Source organism: Castanea sativa, chromosome 10, assembly GCF_040712315.1.
Source record: "Castanea sativa cultivar Marrone di Chiusa Pesio chromosome 10, ASM4071231v1".
Classification (NCBI taxonomy): Eukaryota; Viridiplantae; Streptophyta; class Magnoliopsida; order Fagales; family Fagaceae; genus Castanea; species Castanea sativa.
In genome coordinates this window covers 35,728,245-35,747,712 of record NC_134022.1, presented here as the reverse complement: position 1 = coordinate 35,747,712, position 19,468 = coordinate 35,728,245, and the positions used below count along the sequence as shown (strand labels likewise).

The 19,468-nt window shown below is 32.6% G+C and overlaps 1 pseudogene; it reads left to right on the top strand.

Annotated features, from left to right (window-relative positions):
* The first annotated feature begins 15,402 nt into the window (after window positions 1–15,402).
* LOC142612448 (carboxylesterase 1 pseudogene) lies at window positions 15,403–19,214 on the top strand (annotated as a pseudogene).
* Window positions 19,215–19,468: the final 254 nt, after the last annotated feature.

The window sequence follows — 19,468 nt, the reverse complement described above, 5'->3', positions numbered from 1 at the left end:
AGGCATTGTTTGGTGGTTGTGGCAATGGGTGAATATCTTGGTTTTAACCTTCAGCCTACAGATTGCACTACTTTCATTTGCATTTGCATTTGCATTTGCTCATTACTTTCTTTTTTTCTTGAATACTTGGCCTCTTTGATTGTTGATTGCATGTTACTTATATTCTATTTTTTTTTTTGAATTTTTTTAATGTAATTATACCCTTCTCACTTGAGATTTAAAAAAATGACATCCAATTCCAAACTTGAATGGAAAAACACTAATTTCTCTTGAAATTTGAAGAAAATAACACTCACCTCCTTCTATTTATATTAATAATTGAATATTCTAAACTTTAAAAAAAAAATTCTTTGACAAAGTTTATCTATGATTTGTTACGCATAACTTATAAATTTATAATTAAAATTCAAAGTTTATCAAACTCCAAAATATTTGCAACAACAAACCCAAATATAGGCTAGTATAAAACATTTTTAATATTAACTTAACAAAGTTTGGTCAATCGGATGTGTTTGTTTGTTTAGATCCCTCAAAGTAGATTATTTAACCTAATACATTAGCCAAGTAGTTACTTAGGATAATTATGAGATTTAGGTTAAACAAAGAGATATCATATCATGCATAACAACGGAAAAATAAAGAACATACCAATATGATCACTTAGGAATATCAATGAAACAAACCGTCTCAAGAGAAAAGCTAGGAGATAATTTGACCTAGCTATTCTTAAAGTAAAATAAATTTACTAGAGAATTGAAGTTTTTACAAAAGATTTAACCCTAAATCTATTGCTACCTCTAGTAGTAACTTACTGACACGACTACGTACAAGTTCCGAATCCACGGACTCCTCTCTTGGATTTGCTAAACACAAACTCTCACGTTTGTGACTTTGAGGTCTTATTCAAAGTTTTCAGATCACAACTTGTTGATCTTGCAGCAACTAAATTCTACCAGCACTTGATTGTAGATCTTGTTCTGGTAGACACTTGTAGACTTTAAAAATACAAAACCTTTCAGATTTCACAAGAGTAACTCACAAGTTTTCAAAGAGTCTTCAAACACATAGTTAGGGTTTTCTTTTTATACTTAGAAGTGTTGAACTGAAATCCTAAACGTTTTCATGGGCTTGAGTCTGATTTAAAATTCTGCAAAAATTATTTTTCTGCGATTTTCAATTAGTTGAGCCTGATCTTTCAATCAATTGAGTTTCACAGAAAATGACTCTTTTTCCTACAGCTTGAGTATTCTTGAGACTTGACTTGAAACACTTTGAGCAATGTCTAACACTTATTCTAGACAAGTTTTTGTTATCGGTTTGCCAACATATACAAATTGAAACTTTAAACATTTAATCTTTAATCTTTAGAACCTAACAGGATATCAATGAGCGGAAAATATTTTTTCCCTTCAAATTTGGGATGGAGTGTTATTCCCTCAAATCTCAATGGAGGAGAATGTAATTACTTTTTTTATTTTAAATTGGTTATTTTTTGTTAAAAAAATACATGGCAAATTATGATTAGTTGGAGTGATACATAAGGGCAAAAAGTTTAGTGACACAACTTTTGCAAGCCTACATGACAAGTTGTGAGTGATTGAGAAATAATGTTAAGTCCATAACGTCACCACTCAACTTGAGTTAATTGTGGTAAAAGTTGTGTCACTTGTTAAGCCATTAGACTTTTTGCATAAAATGGAACAAAAAAATTGGGACAAGATTTTTATTCAAGAGAGGTGCTACGTCCACAACATTTTTACAACAAATCATAGGTGGGTTAGTTGTTATTGGTTCAAATTTGAACCTAACACTAAGATTACTTTTTTGCCCCAACAATAACAACCAGTAACATCCTGCCACTTAGGATTTGTTGTAAAAATGTTGTGGACATATCATTTCTCTTTATTCAAACATATATTTTATGAGTTTGATTAATGGTCTTTTTAAGGCATTTGTTAATTAACCATTTTAGGAAAAAATTTATACCACTTTTTATGATATATATATATATATATATAACCCTTCTAAAATTAGTTGTGTTAATTTTCCTTTTACATAAAAAGTTAATAAATATTTTATACCAACTTTTATGAAAAATATAAAAAAACTGACTAAAAATTAGTTGTTTTTTTCCTTTTACATAAAAAATTATTAATTTTTTTCTTAAACTAATATTATTAGGATATCCGTTAACAAAATTCACATTTTATTACCAGATTGTTGCATATTAAATGTTTTTCGCATGCTTTGTAGTGACTGCATAGACAACTACGGAGTCAAAGCTAGGATTATAAAATTGAAAGGTAATTAGAAAATACTTTTTATATTAGAAAATACTCTCTCTCTCTCTCTCTCTCTCTCTCTCTCAAGTACACATTTGAAATTGCTATGGGTTTTTTTTCTTTGATTTTATATTCTTTCTCAATGCTATTCTAAAACCCTAAAGCCATTTACATCTTAAGTTGAGATGCTTAATGGAGACTTTGTAATTGTGGCCGCTTTCTTGAAACTCTAATTGATTGTGTTTTTTTCTATCTTGGATTTGCTTGAATTAGAACTGTGAGGTGCCGAAGACCCAAGAACCCGAGGACCCAAGAAAGGGAAGCTCGGGACATAATAAGCAAGGGAGAATAAAGGAATAAAGAAACTTACCCGAGGATGCCCGAAGATGAAGTGGCACGGACGTTGATGACATAGGGGACGTATTGCGGCTAGCTAAATGTGTCAGGATAACTTAGAAGGGTGCATTAAATGTCCGGCACCAACCTTTCTGACCGCATTAATTAGAAAGTACCGACTTTATCCGTTGCATTAATGTAGACGTGACCTGAACAGTATGGAACGCAAAGTTAGGGCCTTGCTCCATTACCGACAGACATGTGTCAGTGGAAGAAGCGTAATAGATTGCAAGGTGTAGGGCTGAGATGATAGGAGCCAAGGATATAAATAGGAATCGGAAGATACAGAGGGGAGACTTTTGTTGTTGGACCCTCTCTACCAAATATATTGTATTCGGATCTTTAGTCAGGGAACTAGCAGTGGTATTCTAGGCTGGTTTATGATTTTTTGGTCCTTACAAGAACAATTACGGATAAGAAGTGATATGAAGAGATTGAATTTTGAAGAACTTACATGAAATTAGATCTTCATCAACTGCTGCATAATTATTATTAAAGGCTTAATGACTTCTGGGGTTTTTTTTGCTAGCTGGTGCTTGTGTGACTGAACTATCAATGACCAACTGGTGCTTGTGTGATTGAACTTCAACCACTAGAATTTCCTAATTTAAATACCTAATTAGTTATAATTGTGATTGAACTTTACTTGCTACACTGGTAACTTTGGTGTTTAACCTATTAAACTAAATTATCATGCCTATAAATAAAAGTCACTTTGCTTCGTAAAATCACATTTTAAACTATGAATCAGTATCTCAATATAATATTCTCACAATGATGCAAACATTGGTCTAAAAGTTCTGCTTTAACATGACATAGATAACAGACCAATTCAAAGCTTTGTGAGGGTTCAGGGTTGTGACTTGTGAGTTGAATTAATATGCATGATCAGATTTGTAAGTTATTTTCTTTATGGATAACGACATAAATGCAATTTTCAAATTGTTAGGAAGCCATTTAAATGAATGCCATGAATTTATAAACAAGAATAAATAAAGTGTGTATTGTGTGAATCCCTCAACTTCATTGCTAGAGCATGATCATGTACTATACAATAAAATTTACTTTCTACAGTTGCAGCAAGTAGAGTAACGCTGTGTAGTTCTATAATTATAAGATAATTTGACATAAAAAAAATGATTAAGATAATTTAGCCTAGGTAAATTTCTGGTTTAAGAAATATAAAATACTACTTAAATTAAAATACAATTATTAAAATTTTCCAGAAATTCAAAATAAATTTTATGATTTATTTTAATAAATTTTTTTAATCGTCTATCAGTTTTTTTAACAAAAACTTGGTCATATATATGCATCAAAAGAAATTATTGTTGCCTTTAAAATTCTCAAATTTAGAAAAAAAATTTTGGCTCCGGATCTCGTGTAGAATTAATTAATGCTGCGAATGCTGGAAATGTTTTTGTTTCTTCTCTTCTGTAATACGAACTATCAATTTCGGCAACAATAAACCCCTACAACAGAGTCAACCATATAATTATTGAAGTCGCGACCCTTGTTATATAGAAACTAATTAAACCAACAAAAGTTGTTGGAGATGGAAAAACTCAAAAACGAGAATGCTTCTTTGTCATGTCACTCAAATGTCATAGTCAAATAGATGTTTGCTTTCTTGAGAGCTGGGACATGTTTTGTTATTGTTATTTCATATTGCTGTTTTATTTTGGCAAAAATAATATATCGCGAGCCTGTAAATGCCCGGTTAATAATAGGTCCCTGATCCGTTTGTTTTAGGTAATTAATCTATGGTCAAAACTTATGCTCCTACTGCACTGTTGAGCGAATATATGTCATATTTGATAAGATCGGTTAACGTATACTATTAAGCATATATTAATCATTCATTTTTAAAAACGTTTTATGAGGACAAGTGCAGAACTCACTAGAACGAATGATTTAGTAAAACGCTATATGATATTATGTAGACTAGGACAAGTGAATAACTCACTTGAACAAAACTTTAAGATTTTTTTATTGTTATAATGGAAAAAATCCGTAAGAGTTAGAAGACCAACCAATAATATGACCCCAAAGTTCAAAACCAAGCAATCATGGTAAGAGTGACATTAATGGAAATCATGTCTAAAAATGCCCCAAGCATTATCCTAGGGTTTCAAAGGGAGTTGTTTAGAAGTGCTCTAGGACCCTATGTGTGGGATGGGGGACTACAGACTCAAAAGAATAGTTGAGTGGTCGAAAAGTTTAGATGCCCTCTTTAATGAAAAAGAAGAAGAAGAAGAAGAGTTTAGTACAACAATGATTACCTGCCAACTTCAAAAACACATCCAAAGAGTAAAAATTTCCCACCAAGGTCCTCCTATCTAAGATTGAATCTTCAAAGTTCATAGACTTGTCAAAGAGCTATTTCTACCAAATTGTCAAATAAAATGTGATTTGAAGTCTTCTATTATTTTTTGAGAATCAAGTATTGTTTAAGTCTAACTAGTATGAATGATAAATCACGATCGAGTTCAAATATTTCAATGTTTCACTAGTGGGACATTAGTCGATCGTGTGGTACATGCTAACCAATACCCCGTAGCCCTGCATGTTGGGGCCAACGTGTTTCCATAATGGTTTCACTGCCCAAAAAATCCCCAACCATTTTCAAGCCTTTAAAATCCGCCATCATGGTTTGGATTTTTATGTGAAGTTCGTGATTTTCTTTGCAACTTTTATCAGCTAATAAATCACGTAGTCCATACAATAATACATAGCTTCTGAATTGGTATGCGGCCAAAATATGGCTGGCTATGTCAGAGCATGTTAAAAGTTTAACATATGACAGCTGACATTAATGGGGATTCCCTTTTGGATGCATAATTTAACTTTCTTCGTTGTTGGCTCTGTCCTACCAAAATAATTTTTCCTTCTTGGAGCATATAAAACACAAAATAGCAAGAAAAGATTCATTTTTCAATAGTATTCTTAAAAATTAATCATCAAATAGTCTCTTTTAAAAAGAGAACATTATTTTGAGTTAGTTTATGGAAAATTAATCTATCACAAATTAGTAACATGGTTTTAAATTTTTTTAGTATCAATAGCATCACTCAATTTTCTATTTAAATATTTTAGTAAATTCAGAAATCAAGTCAATTACCTTATGGTTGCATTTGGGAACTTAGATTTGAATTTGCATTTAGATATGAAATTGTTAATAGATTCGAAATCAAAGGATTTCAAATCATAGCATTTTAGAGCTTGTTTGGATATCATGAAAACTGAGTGATATCACTCAATTTTCATGATCTATCACTATCATCCAAACCGAGTGGGTCTCACGGATGACCATTTGTTTGGATTAGTTTTGAATCACTGTTTTCATGACTTAAATACTTAAAATTTAGGATATGGATGATGGAAAATGAAAACAAGTTTTAGTGTTTTCGAAAGTTGAAAATTGAAACTCAGTGACAATATGGTAATTTCATTCAACTTATGAGACCCACAACTTTGTCTTGTCATGTCATGCCACCTCAGCCACTCCCAACGTCTCTCTCCCTTTTCTTCCTTCTCATTTGTATCTCTATTCCACTGTCTAAACCCACACCTACCATAGTATATGGAGAAAATAGTAAAATAGCAATAATTTCTAAACAATATAATTATTAGTTTCTGTTTATAAACTATATTTTTTACTAGCATCTCGAGTCTAAAAAACTCGATTTTGGGGTTAAAAATCGAGTATTTGATGGTCGATTTTTATGTCTGATGTGGCATTTTTTCCACGTGGAGGTTACTTGAAAATCAAGTCTCTAAGACTCGATTTACCAGCAAAATAATTTTAGCCCAACTCTCTTAACATCCCTTCCCAGAAATACTCTACAGCCACCAAAACTCACATCCCACGTCAAAATCCATCCACCACCATAGAAGTGGCTGAGCAAAACCCACCACACAAAAAAAAAAAAAAAAAAAACCCAAAACCCACTGCACAAAAAAAAAAAAAAAACCCAACTGGGTCGCGCGCGACCTGGGCTCGCGCGGCCTGGGTGCGTGCGGCTTGGGCGCCGCGGTCTGGGAGCGGTGGCCTGGGTCAGCTGGGTTGACGACCATTGTGCAGATCAGCGTTGAGGAGGAAGAAAGGATCAGATGAAGAGGTAGTAAGAGGAAGAAAGAAGCAGATGGAGAGAGGTAGTGAGGAGAGAAATGTGAAACACAAAAAAAATAAGGAAGGGGTAAAGAAGAAAGGTTTAGCATATAAATCGAGTCTTAGAGACTTGATTTCCAAGTAGTCGCCACGTGGAAAAAATGCCACATCGGACAAAATCAGACCATAAAAATCGACCATTAAAGACTCGATTTATAGCCCCAAAATCGAGTCTTTTAGACTCGAGATGCTAGTAAAAAATATAGTTTGTAAACCTTAACAAGTAATTATATTCTTTGAAAACTATTGCTATTTTACTATTTTCTTCATAGTATACCCATTTCATTGGTTTTTTGCTTTCCTCCTCTCATTCCTCTTCTCATTTCTTCCGTTGCGTCCAAAGATGAGTAGCTACCCAGTAGGAGCATTTGAAACCCAATAGCTCTAACTAAAACCCAGTAGCCTCCATGAAGATCTAATGCAGTGTAATTGTTTTTTTTAATAAAGTATTTTTTGAGTTTGTGTTAGATCCTTTTGCTCTATTTTTCTCTTTCTTTTTTTCTTCACCCATTTCTTTTCTCAGCTTCGTCTTGTTTCTTTCTCTCTTTCATTATTTCTTCTTTCAAGATCTGTGGTTCTTTTTGTGGGTTTTTCTGGTGCTTTCTATGGGTTTATCCGTTTTAGTATTTGTGGGTTTTATTTGGGTTGGTATGGTATTTTAATGGTGATTTCAAGCTTCCGATCTAATTTGTGGGCGTGGAGTTTGGACTTGAGATGTGGTTATGGGGTTTGGATTTTTGAGATGTGGTTATGGGTGTGGGGTATGGATTTGTGATGTGGCTGTGGTGGGTTTGGATCTGAGATATGGGGGAAGAGAAATTAAAGAGGAAGATGACAATTTCAGAGAGAAAAATGAAAGAGGAGTGGGGAGGGAGAAAATTTTGCGGGTGTGGACTATTCTGACACTGTTACCATTCTGATTTGTGGGCTCCACAACTTTTGAGTTAAAATTGAGTTTTAAAGTGAAAACTAAAACCAAATATTTGAGCCAAATACATTGAGGAGTGAGTTAAGAGAAAAATTGAGAATGAGATATGAGATATGAGTTAGAAGTTTGAGTTATGAGAATTGAGTTTTAAAAACTGAGTTTTGAGTTATCTACAAACCAAATAGACCTTTAAAGCTTTAAAATCTTTCGTGAATTTGTCAAATCTAAATTCTTGACCTTTTTTAAACTTCACAAACAAGTTATTTGGATTTTAATCACCCAAATCCAAATTTAAATGTCCAAATCATGTCATACAAACACACTATACGAGTTTTGTGTACGTAACTTTGTCTTAGCCAAAATAAAAATAAATATTTTTTGTGGTACTTTGAAATTTGAACCATAAACTTATGGTGATTCAATTGTGATCTTGCTTTTCTTTTTATTTATTTATTTTTGTTAGCAATGAAACCGTATTGTACTTGTATTTTTGATAATCGAAACCTTATGGTACTTATTGTGAAGTATGGTACTTATTGAGGATTTCAAGATTTAAGGGATAGACCATTATATCTCTATATACAATTTTAAAATTCTTATATATTATTATGGGTCATATTAACATGCACCATAAGGTGCCTGTTAGAATTTTTGACAGCTACCTAATTTTATGTTAGTATTTTGTTAGCTTTATAGGTTTTTTGGTCAGTTTTATAAAATTTTTCTTATTTATTTAATTTTTTTTATTAAGAGAGATCCACATTATTTTAACTTTAACAAACACTACACGGTACTTGTTAACATTTGCCTATTATTATTATTATAATTATAATAATAATAATAATAATAATAATTATTATTATTATTATTATTATTATTATTATTATTATGTTTTTAAATATTTAGAGTTATAAAGAATGATATATATGTTATTTATATATGGAACTAATAAATTGCTTTTTGTAAGGACACAATTCAAATTCCCAAACTACGACTGGGAGAAAAATGGGCTTGAAAGGCCTTTCTTCACAATGAATTTGTAGAGGATGGGCTTGTAATTTAGATTTCAAGGATGGTTTAGACAATCACAAAAAGAACGGGCTTTGGGCCCAATAGAACAGAACAAAGAATCGTTTGCAAAGAGTAAGACTGAGAAATCGTCCTCGGATTGTGTCCGAGGATGGTTTATAATAATATTTCACAAGTTTGGATACAAGTGTTGATTATCATTTACTATTGGCTCTATCTCTTTTACTCAGAAAGTCCCTCCCTTCTTCGTATGCCTTTCCTCCTATTTATATCCTTTTTTCTTCCCTTCATCGCCTTCCACTTTCCTGGTTGCAATCCTCATTTTTGGATACTTGTCCCATCCATCCTTCCCTAAAGCCCGCTGGGATTAGGGACCAAGTTCCCAGCTCGATGTTCAGGTCCCATCCTTCCATCTATACAGTCAGCGTATCAATTTACAGAGCCTTTAATGTATGGGCGGTGGTAGCAGCTTTATTTTTAGACATTCCACCGTTCTTTCTACCGCCCTCCACGTATACCGTGCCTCCCCATAATTGTAGGACTCTTTATAATATAACCCAGGGATACTAAACTTCTCTTCCTATGTCCTCGGCATTGTAATCCAAGGACAAATCTACTCCTCGGACGTGTTTGGATATGTAAATAGTCCACGACCATTTTGATGTCTTCGGATTTTGGGTTTCCAGCCCAAAATACTTCGTTGGGCCATCCTTCATATACTATTGGGCCCAATACCCCTACACTTTTCATTTTCTTTTCCCTTAACAAATACTAATTAAATTAGGTCTCATCTCTTGTTCACATATATAATTTGATTTTGTATCAAACAAAATTTAATAACAAAATTGATTGTAGTCTAAGGTTACAACCTTACTCAATAAAATGAACATTATTACATATTTTGAAAATCTAACCGTTGAATTGCATATTTTTTATGCTCTTAATACACATGTCAAATTTTGTGTCAATCAGATATTATTTACTATATGATCTATAAGTTTATATTTTATGTATAATTTTAAATTACAAAAATTTGCAATTTAAATAATTTATTGATGACAGAATTAACTATTGATGACATAGCTATTGATCTTTAATTTTTCAAAAACTTTGCAAGTATGGAGGATATATGAAGAAGATGTAATCCAATGGTGGATTTGTCAAAATTCACGGTTCATCTCTAATAAAAAGATATTAAGGTAGTCTTAGCCTCTTAGGTTACAACTAATTCTGTAGCTAAATTTTTTCATTTTGTATTTATCAATAATTATTAGTTAAATATGTATAATCTATTATATATAAAAATTTTTCACTGAAGTTTAGCTTGCATTGCACAGATTAACTATCATTAATATAATGATAGCATTTAATATAATTTTTTAAAAACTTTTCTCTATATTGTCACTTAGCTCTGTTTGTTTCAGCATAAACGTTTTCTGGAAAATGGTTCATTTTTCAAAGAGCATTTTCTAGAAAATTGTATTATTTTCCAGTGCTTGGTAACGACCTTAAAAATGAGTTTGAGAATGTTTTTTGGTGTTTGGTATGCATTTTTTTTTTTTTATATTTCTTGTGTGATTTAAAACATGTGTATTATGTAAACCAACTAATATAATCAATATAAAAAAAAATAAAAAAAAACCAAGAATGAATTTGGTTTTCATACTCAAATTTTGACAATAGATACAATCAAAATTAGTTGTCAAATTTTCATGATCTCTACCACTTATCTTGCTCATATATATGGACAGTAACGTCCATACATACATACATGCATACATACAAATATATATATATATATATATATATATATATATATCAACCATTTGTCTATATACATAAAATTGACATGTGAATACATCTTTAACAAGTACAAATACAATAACTTTTAATTGTCTATTCTTTTTGTTGATACACTAATTGTCTACTATGGTCAACCACAAGTCTTTAATATTACTCGAAATTATGTATTTATATAATGTATCTACATAATATATTATCATTTCATAGTATCTGCATAATGTATCTACCAACAAATACATTTCCCCTAAACAATTATCATTCATTATATAACAATATTATTAATTTACCGTAAAGATTATCCTATGTAAAAACAATTTAGAGCCGGCACTATATTTAAAATTTTCGTCTTTTACTTCATTCATTCTTTCTTCTTCTTTTTTATAATTTGGTATTTTTTTAGCACTTTATGTGCAAAAAAGAACTACCTGGAATCCATCAAACCAAAAATTTCTTAGAGAAAAAAATAAAATCAAGTTTGAAATTCAAAGTAAAGAATTGGGACTTTGGTAGAGAGGAATGAAATAATTACCGTTGCAAATATGTTCTCCTTTGCAAGTTGGTAGAGAGGAATGAAATAATTATTGAGCAATGAGGGGAAAAAAAATTTAATCAGAGAACTGTGTTATAAAGGGGAAGAAAAACATGGAGAGAGAGAGAGAGAGAGAGAAGAGGGGAGACCAAAGTTAGTGACAATGAGAGTGTGAGGAAAGAAAAAGAAAAAGGGAAGAGAGAAAAAGTAAGAGAACGTATCGTGAGAGAGATTGTTTTTCAAAATTTTTTTTTGGAAAACAACTTATAGAAAACAAGCCTTATTTTTATTAGGATTTTCCATTAACTAAAGATAGTTTTCCGCTGACCAGTTTTTTTTGTGCTACCAAACACTGAAAAATGTGGAAAACTATCTTTACAGAATATTTTGCAGCGAAACAAACAGAGCGTTAAGCTTTTAAAAACCGACATATACTACTTCAGCATTATATTAAAATTTCTTTTTTATTTATAAAGAGTGTTAAATTGTTGCATACCTAATAGAACTCATCATTGTATTAGAAAAAAGTAACATAACACTATAATAAAACTTGAAAAAATTATGCTTGTTATTTTTATAAAAATTCTAATTATATTAAAATCCTTATATATATATATATATATTCTCTTATTTTATTTATTATTTATTGATACTCATTAATTAATATTTTTCATTAATTTTCTGGTGAATCTCAAAGATTTTTTTTTTTTTGGGGTTCATGGTGAATCTCATAGATTACGAGTATATATTTTAATAAATTAAAGAAGTTAATGAGTTTCAAATGATAGCTCAATAATAATACTAAGAGCATCCTTTATAGTGTCCTATGTCCACTTCCCGCTCCTCATATCTATCTATCAAAAAAAAGGGCACTAGAACTAGAATCTTTAGATAGTTAGCTAGGCGCACCCAATTCCTGCAAGCCTGAAGGTGCATGGAGAGCTGCTAAAATATTGTACTGGGCCCAACGTGGTTGGGCCGAAGTATATTGGTGATTGGGGCTGACTTTGTAGCTTTTTTTTTTTTTTTTTTTTAAAATTTAAATGTGCATTGTGCCCCTGCTTGGACAATCTAATTAAAAAAAAAAAAAGTGCAAAAGGGCAAATCAACCCAATCTTAAGCCCACCTGCTTTGAGTCCTATAGCCGGAAAAAAAAAAAAAATTATAGCTTTTAAGTTCAAGTCCAATTAATCCAATCCAAGTAAAGCTAACAATGTATCATTGCATTGTTTTGTAACTTTAATAAATGTGTTGTGTTCATAATGATAATTTCATCAAAATTCCAGAAGTACACGGTATTATTTATAGTCGTCACGTGCGCGTGGGGTTAATGAGTCTACAGTAAAAACTCTTTTTTTTATACAAAAAAAAATAATAATAAATAAAGAGTAAAGCTAATAACGTCATTGAGTTTGCCTTGGACTTGTGAGTTTATCATGGGATTGACATGATGACACAACGTAGTGCAAGAAATTATGGTCATTCTTGTCCTAAATATTCCTAATGATGTGCTCCTAGCAATGTTTCACTGACCTCTTATTTCCAAGTTTAGAGCCACAGCTTTCGTCTTTGCCTTGCTACGATTTAAATGAGTGTCAACACTACAAAAAAGGGGTCTATAGCCGTGTTTCAAAAACGCGGCTATAGACCCCAAAAACGCGGCTATAGGCTATAGCCGCGTTTACAACCCAGGCCTAAGCGGCGTAGCAACAGCCCCTACGGGTCTGTAGCCGCATTTTTATAACCGTGGCTAAAGGTCAGGCCTAAAGCCGCTTTTTAACCACGGCTATAGTCTGAGACCTATAGTTGCGTTTTTTAAAAACGCGGTTATAGACCCACTTTGAGTTGCGTTTATAACCGCGGCTATAAGTTTTATTAAAAAAAAAAAATTGTGGTTTTTTTTCCCCAAAAAATTCAAAATTCAAACAAAAAAAAATTCAAAATCAAACACAAATCCAAAAAATTCAAAATCAAACACAACATACCCACAATACAAACACACCCAGAAAATTCAAAATCAAACACAATATCCTCATAATAAAAACATAACATGCTCCAAAATATAATAACACAAACTCATGAATCTCCTCTCATTCAACAAAACCAACCCAAATCTAACACTAAATCCATTCAAGGAACACAAAAGTATAAGCCCGAAAACAGAAAAGAACAAGCTCAAGAACACAAACCCATTTAAACATAAGCACAATATCAGCAACACAATAGCACAAATTCAAGCACATATCCAAAAAAATTCAAAATCAAATAATTCCACCAATGTAAAACCCATACATATAAATACATAAATATTACTCCCAATGCTCATAAAGCTTAGATAAAAAATAAGCTCTAGCAAAAGCATAATACCCATAAGAAGATTAGAAATTTTTTACCTCAAATAGTAGAGATGAGTGAACCTTAGCTTTTCCAATGAAGATTTCCAGTCATCCTTGCCGGAAAAATGAAAAGAATCCGTTGTGTTGTGTTGAGAGAAAAAGAAAAGAATGGCTGTGTTGAGAGAATAAGAAAAGAAAAGAAGAACACCGGGCACAAAGAGAAAAGATGAGATATTTTTGAATTGAGTGGTAGGGAGCAAATGGGGTAGGTGGGGGGGTCAGGTCATCACTTTTTTATTTTTTAAAAGGTAGACCTATAGCCGCGTTTTTAAAAATGCGGCTATAGGTCCTACTTTGTTAGAAAATATAAAAACGCCGCTATAGGTCCTACTCTGTTAGAAAATATGATATTTTATTCGGCTACATATCTCAGCATATCCTTTTTTGTTTTTTGTGTTACCTATAGCCACGTTTTAAAAAACGCGGCTATAGGTCCTACTTAAAAAATATATTTTAGCCCGCTCAAATCTCATGCTAAATGTGGATTTCCACTGTTATCTATAGTCGCGTTTCTAAAAATGTGGCTATAGCCCTACGTTATAAAAAACTGCATTCATAGGTCATTTTGTTTTTTGTGTTATGTCTAAAGCCGCCTTCTATAAAAAACGCGGCTATAGCCCCACATTTATAAAGAAATATTTACTGGGTTGTACATGGCATCGTTTTTTAAAGTAATATTTGGCTGAACCTATGGCCGCGTTTTTAGAAACGCGGCTATAAGCCCAAAAAACGTAGCTAAAGACACATACAAACGCGGCTATAGACCTTACTTATAGCTGCGTTTTTTTAAAACCGGGCTATAAGTTATGTCTAAAGCCGCGTTTTTTATAACATGCGGCTGTAGGTTAGGACTATAGTCGTGTTTCTAGTAAACGCGGCTATAGCCCCTCCTTTATAAAAAAATATTTATTCGGCTGTACATGCCATCCTCTCAAAAAGTATTATTTGGCTGGACCTATAGCTGCATTTTTGAACTCTTCACATTTTCAATTCTTTGAAAATTTTGAGTATCAGAACCATAAGTAGTACCATAGTTGATGAGGAGATGACTTTGAGGGGGTGGTAACTGCAATTTATGTGGGTGGTTGTTATAAAAGTGGGAGAGAGTGAAGGAAAAAAAATTAAATAGAATTATTTAAATAAAATAAATAAAGAGTGGGATGCATGTTTATATAACAAATGGACTAACTAAAACAAGAGGAAAAAAAATTCTTTAATCTATAATTTAACTAAAATTTTATGGAGGTCAATGATAATCCTTCGAGTAATTATCTAGACAAGCACATCCACCCTAAATTTAAAACTACTTTCTGAACAAATAATATTGCAGGCCTTGGCCTCACACTTTAAAAAATTTTATTGAGGTCAATGATAATCCTTCGAGTAATTATCTAGATGGAAAATTAGTAAGTACTCCCGGAGTACCATAAATGCGTACTCCCTCCTCTCTTATAAATGGTGGATCCCACCATAAATTTAATTAGTGGAACTCACCATTCATGTGAGAGAAAGGAGTACGTATTAATGATACTCCGGGAGTACACAATAATTTTCCTATCTAAACAAACACATCCGCCCTAAACTACTTTCTGAACAATTAATATTGCAGGCCTTGGCCTCCCACTTTATAATATCACTCTAGCCTAGCTTGTGGTGTTAGCAATCAAATAAACTTATGGATCAAGTAATAATAGTCTAATATATCTAAGAATCCACTAGAGCGCTAAAGTATTAAATAAAAAATTGACATGAAGAATTGTATCACAAACAAATTTAAAACCACATGAAGTCATGAACCATCTATAATCTACACTGTCAAAGTCAAACTATCTTTCTTCAACCCCTTCATCAACAAAATCAGTACTACCATGTCCAGAAACCAAACTGCACCACCAAGTTCCACCATTGATCCCTATGAGTACCCCCAAATTGTCCCAAATCATGACAGTACTGATCATCACAATATTGCTGGTACCTCCCCTATCATCACCAAAGATGTCACTCTCAACCCAAATCACAACACCTGGCTCCGCATATTCCTACCAAGTCAAGCACTAGCTAGTACCTCCAACAAGACTAAAAAGTTTCCTCTCATTGTGTACTACCATGGTGGAGGCTTTACTACTTCAAGTGCTGCTTCCACTATGAACAATGACTTTTGCTCCAACACGGCACTTCAACTCGTCGTCGCGGTCGTCTCCGTCGAATACCGCCTCGCTCTCGAGCACCGCCTTCCTGCGGCATACGATGATGCAACGGAAGCGTTACATTGGATAAAATGTACACATGAAAAATTGTTTCGTGACTTTGTTCATTATTCCAAGTGTTTTCTAATGGGTACTAGTGCGAGTGGCAATATAGCCTATCAGGTAGGGCTACGTGCATCTACAGCTGTTGATGATTTTAAACCATTGAAGATCAGAGGGTTGGTTTTGCACCACCCATTCTTTGGTGGGTCACAGAGAACTGAGTCAGAGCTCAGGTTGGTCAACAATTCGGTTTTGCCACAAAGTGTTAGTGATCTTATATGGAAATTGGGGTTGACCGCGATCACGAGTATTGCAATCCAACGGTGGGTGGTGGACCTGATCACTTTGATCAAATTAGAAAGTTGGGTTGGTGGGTTTTGGTGATAGGCTGTGATGGAGACCCATTGATAGACCGTCAGAGGGAACTGGTAGAGATATTGAATAAGAAGGGTGTTCTTGTAGAGGCGCAGTTTAATAAAGGAGATTATCATGGGGTGGAACTAATGGATGCCACAAAAGCTAATCCATTGTTCAAGTTCCTAAGCCACTTCATAAAACCAAGGTTTGCTTTGTCGAGGCCATACTACCGAAGATATTTTAAAGTTCTATTAATGTCTCTATTTGCAAATTATTTTGTAATATTTATGTATCACAATTCAAAGGAATTATTATCTTCCTAAAACGAGAGTTGACCCCAAAAACAAATTGGATACATGTCACATGGCTGGACCTTATTGTAATACACTTGCACAATAGTGAAATAATTTTTTTTTTTTTTTTCAAATGGGCTCATGAAAATTATTTTCATGCTGCATGGGTTGGACTTTACCCAACACCTCCCTCACTAAAAATAAATTTGGGTCCATAGTCCTATAAACCTCAGCAATCAAAATGGGCTAAAAATCCATTACGAAGCTAAAAGGCCAAAATCTCTCGGCCGAGCTAAACCGAGTTCAAAAGCACCAGACAATATTCTTTCCTTCTCATTAAACCACGCGGCATGAGCTACTAAAAAATTTCCGTGGTTTCCTTCACATGACATCACAAAATCGGCACATAAGCCCAAAGAAAAAGAAGCGAGGCACACAACTCACTTGGAAAAATGCCTTCGGCCATAAAAGACCGGCCCATTCGCAAAACTTCAATCTACAGAAAGAAACAAAGAAGCTCAGCCCACTATGAAGGCCCACATGAAGTCGTGAAGAACTAGCTATTGTTGGTTTGTTTCTCTTTAAATCAAATTAGACTGGCTAATAATTAGACTAGTGACACCATAGGACAAAGACTTAAATGCTAAACAATGCACTTTGTTTGACAATTGCATGCCTTCACTAATTAGGAATAGAAACCAAATAGCTTGAAGAAAACAAACTTATTATATCTTTAGCAAAAGCCTAGCAAGAATAGTCAATCCTCATTGCTAATTGGTTTAGAGTCCTTCCATGTCTACCAATTTCATTCTTGCACTTCTAAAACACTATAAAATGAGGGTGTGAGAGACCGGGAAATTTAGGGTGCTCCAAAAAAAGAGATTTATGTGCTTTTAAGGGCACATCTCTTTTTGGATAAGTGGTGTGGAGTTAACACTTAATCATTCTTTTTATACAAAAAAAAAGAAGAAATACAACTTTACATGACCAAAATGCTTCATTGTCATTAATTGAATAAAAATAAATACAAGCTTCATAGATTGAATCTTAGAAGGCCTTGAGTACTAGTTACAATCTACCCAAAAAAAAAAAAAAAAGACAAAGCACAGGTCTACCTATACAAAAGAACTAAATTCGGAGGCTAGGTTACGGAATGAGAAGGTGTTAGACACTTATTTCGTCTAGATAGAGTCTGGTCTTCTATACTGTAATGACCAATATACCCTTTTATGCATGATATTGAATGATATGTTGAACATACATGACACACTTGACCAAGGCTAACTCACATAAACCTATTTTATGAATGCATCCTCCTTTTTAGAAAAATTCAGATTCTGTTTTGTGAATTAAAGAAATGATTTGATTCATATAAAAGAACTCAGATTTGTTTTTGTGTAGATTAAAAAAAATTAGTTTTGTAAAGAAAATCAAATCTGTTTTTATTATAAAGAAAGAACAAAGTTTTTGTTAAAAAATATTAGATTTGTTTTTGAGTAAAGTTAAAAATGGTGATTTTTATTAAGAAAAATCATATCTGTTTTTATTATAAAGAAAATCAAGATTTGTAGAGAAAAAAAAATCAAAATTTTTTTTTATGAATAAAATAAGAAAAAGACATTTTTTTTTAAGAAGAGGAACTACACTCATGAAAATAGATCTATGTTACATGCATCAAACAAAAACCATCTCAACTTTTGACTTCCTCTTTTAAGTTCCAAAAATCTGCTATTTTGTGACAAAGAAAATTTTTCTTTTTTAAAAAAATTAGATCTGTATTGAATGAAAATACATAAAAGTTTTTATGTGTTAAAAAAATTCAAACCTGTATTTAATGAAAATACAGATCAGTTTTTATCTATTAAAAAATTCAGATCTATATTTAATAAAAATACAGATCAGTTTATGTGTTAAAAAAATCAGATCTGTATTTAATGAAAATACAGATCAGTTTTGAGTTTTTTTAAAAATCAGATTTGTATTTGAGGAAAATATAGATATGTTTTTGTGTGTTAAAAAAATCAGATTTGAAAATTTTAGATTAGTTTTAATTAAAAAAAAATCTTTGTTAATTAGCAGATTTTTGAGACTCGGAGAAATCATAACAACCAAAAGAATTATCTAAAGATATATTTAAAGAAAATTTTAAACAACCCATGGCAATAACATCAGAAAAAAAAAAATCCTAAATCTATTCATGCATCATCAAGTAGAATTAATAGAAAGGAACAGAAAAAGAAAAGAAAAATTATCTCTTGCATGGACGTGCTCTTCTTAGCGAAGAAAAATTTTAGGGTTCAAAGAAATTTACTCAATTCTCTTTGAAACCTAAAGCATTTTGCTTAAAGAAAAGAAATTCCCAAAGTCAGAGCTTCCAAAACATCTTTAACGTAAGAGAGAAAATAAAAGAAGAGAAGAGGAGAGTCAGAGAGCGTGAAAAAGTGTTGAATTCTAAGAGGTATCCTTTATTTATAAAGGCTGGGGTGTTCGAAAAATTAGTTAAATGATCAGAATACGAACTGGGGCGCGTTCTTATCTCTAAACAATCGAAAAGGACGAGATTTATCTCATTCTAAGTGCCCTCAGGCCGTGGCCCGCGTTTGTACCAATCGGCACTCCAAAAGTGCCGCTTTTGGGTGCCGAACCCGTGTTTGAGTTCTAGTCCATTTTGGACTTCTTTTTTGAGGTTTTTTGAGCCGACACTTGTATTTAGACGCGTTTTTAATCCATATTCTAAGAATTAAACTCCCTTTCTGATGATTCAGGTCTCTACAACAATGATTATCTTGTAAATAAACACTCTCAAAAGTTTTGATTATCCACAATTTTGTTGTTATCTGATTATCTTCTTTATTCCCATGCAAGTAAGGCTATTTTTGACATTAACTAACAACCAATTACGAAATTATTTAATTAATATTAATTTTCTAGCTAATCAGAATTAATTTAAATTAATCATACGTGGTTGGTTCTACTTAAACAAAATGCATGCAGACCGTGCAAACTTGATCATGTGATATCTTTCAATCTGACGA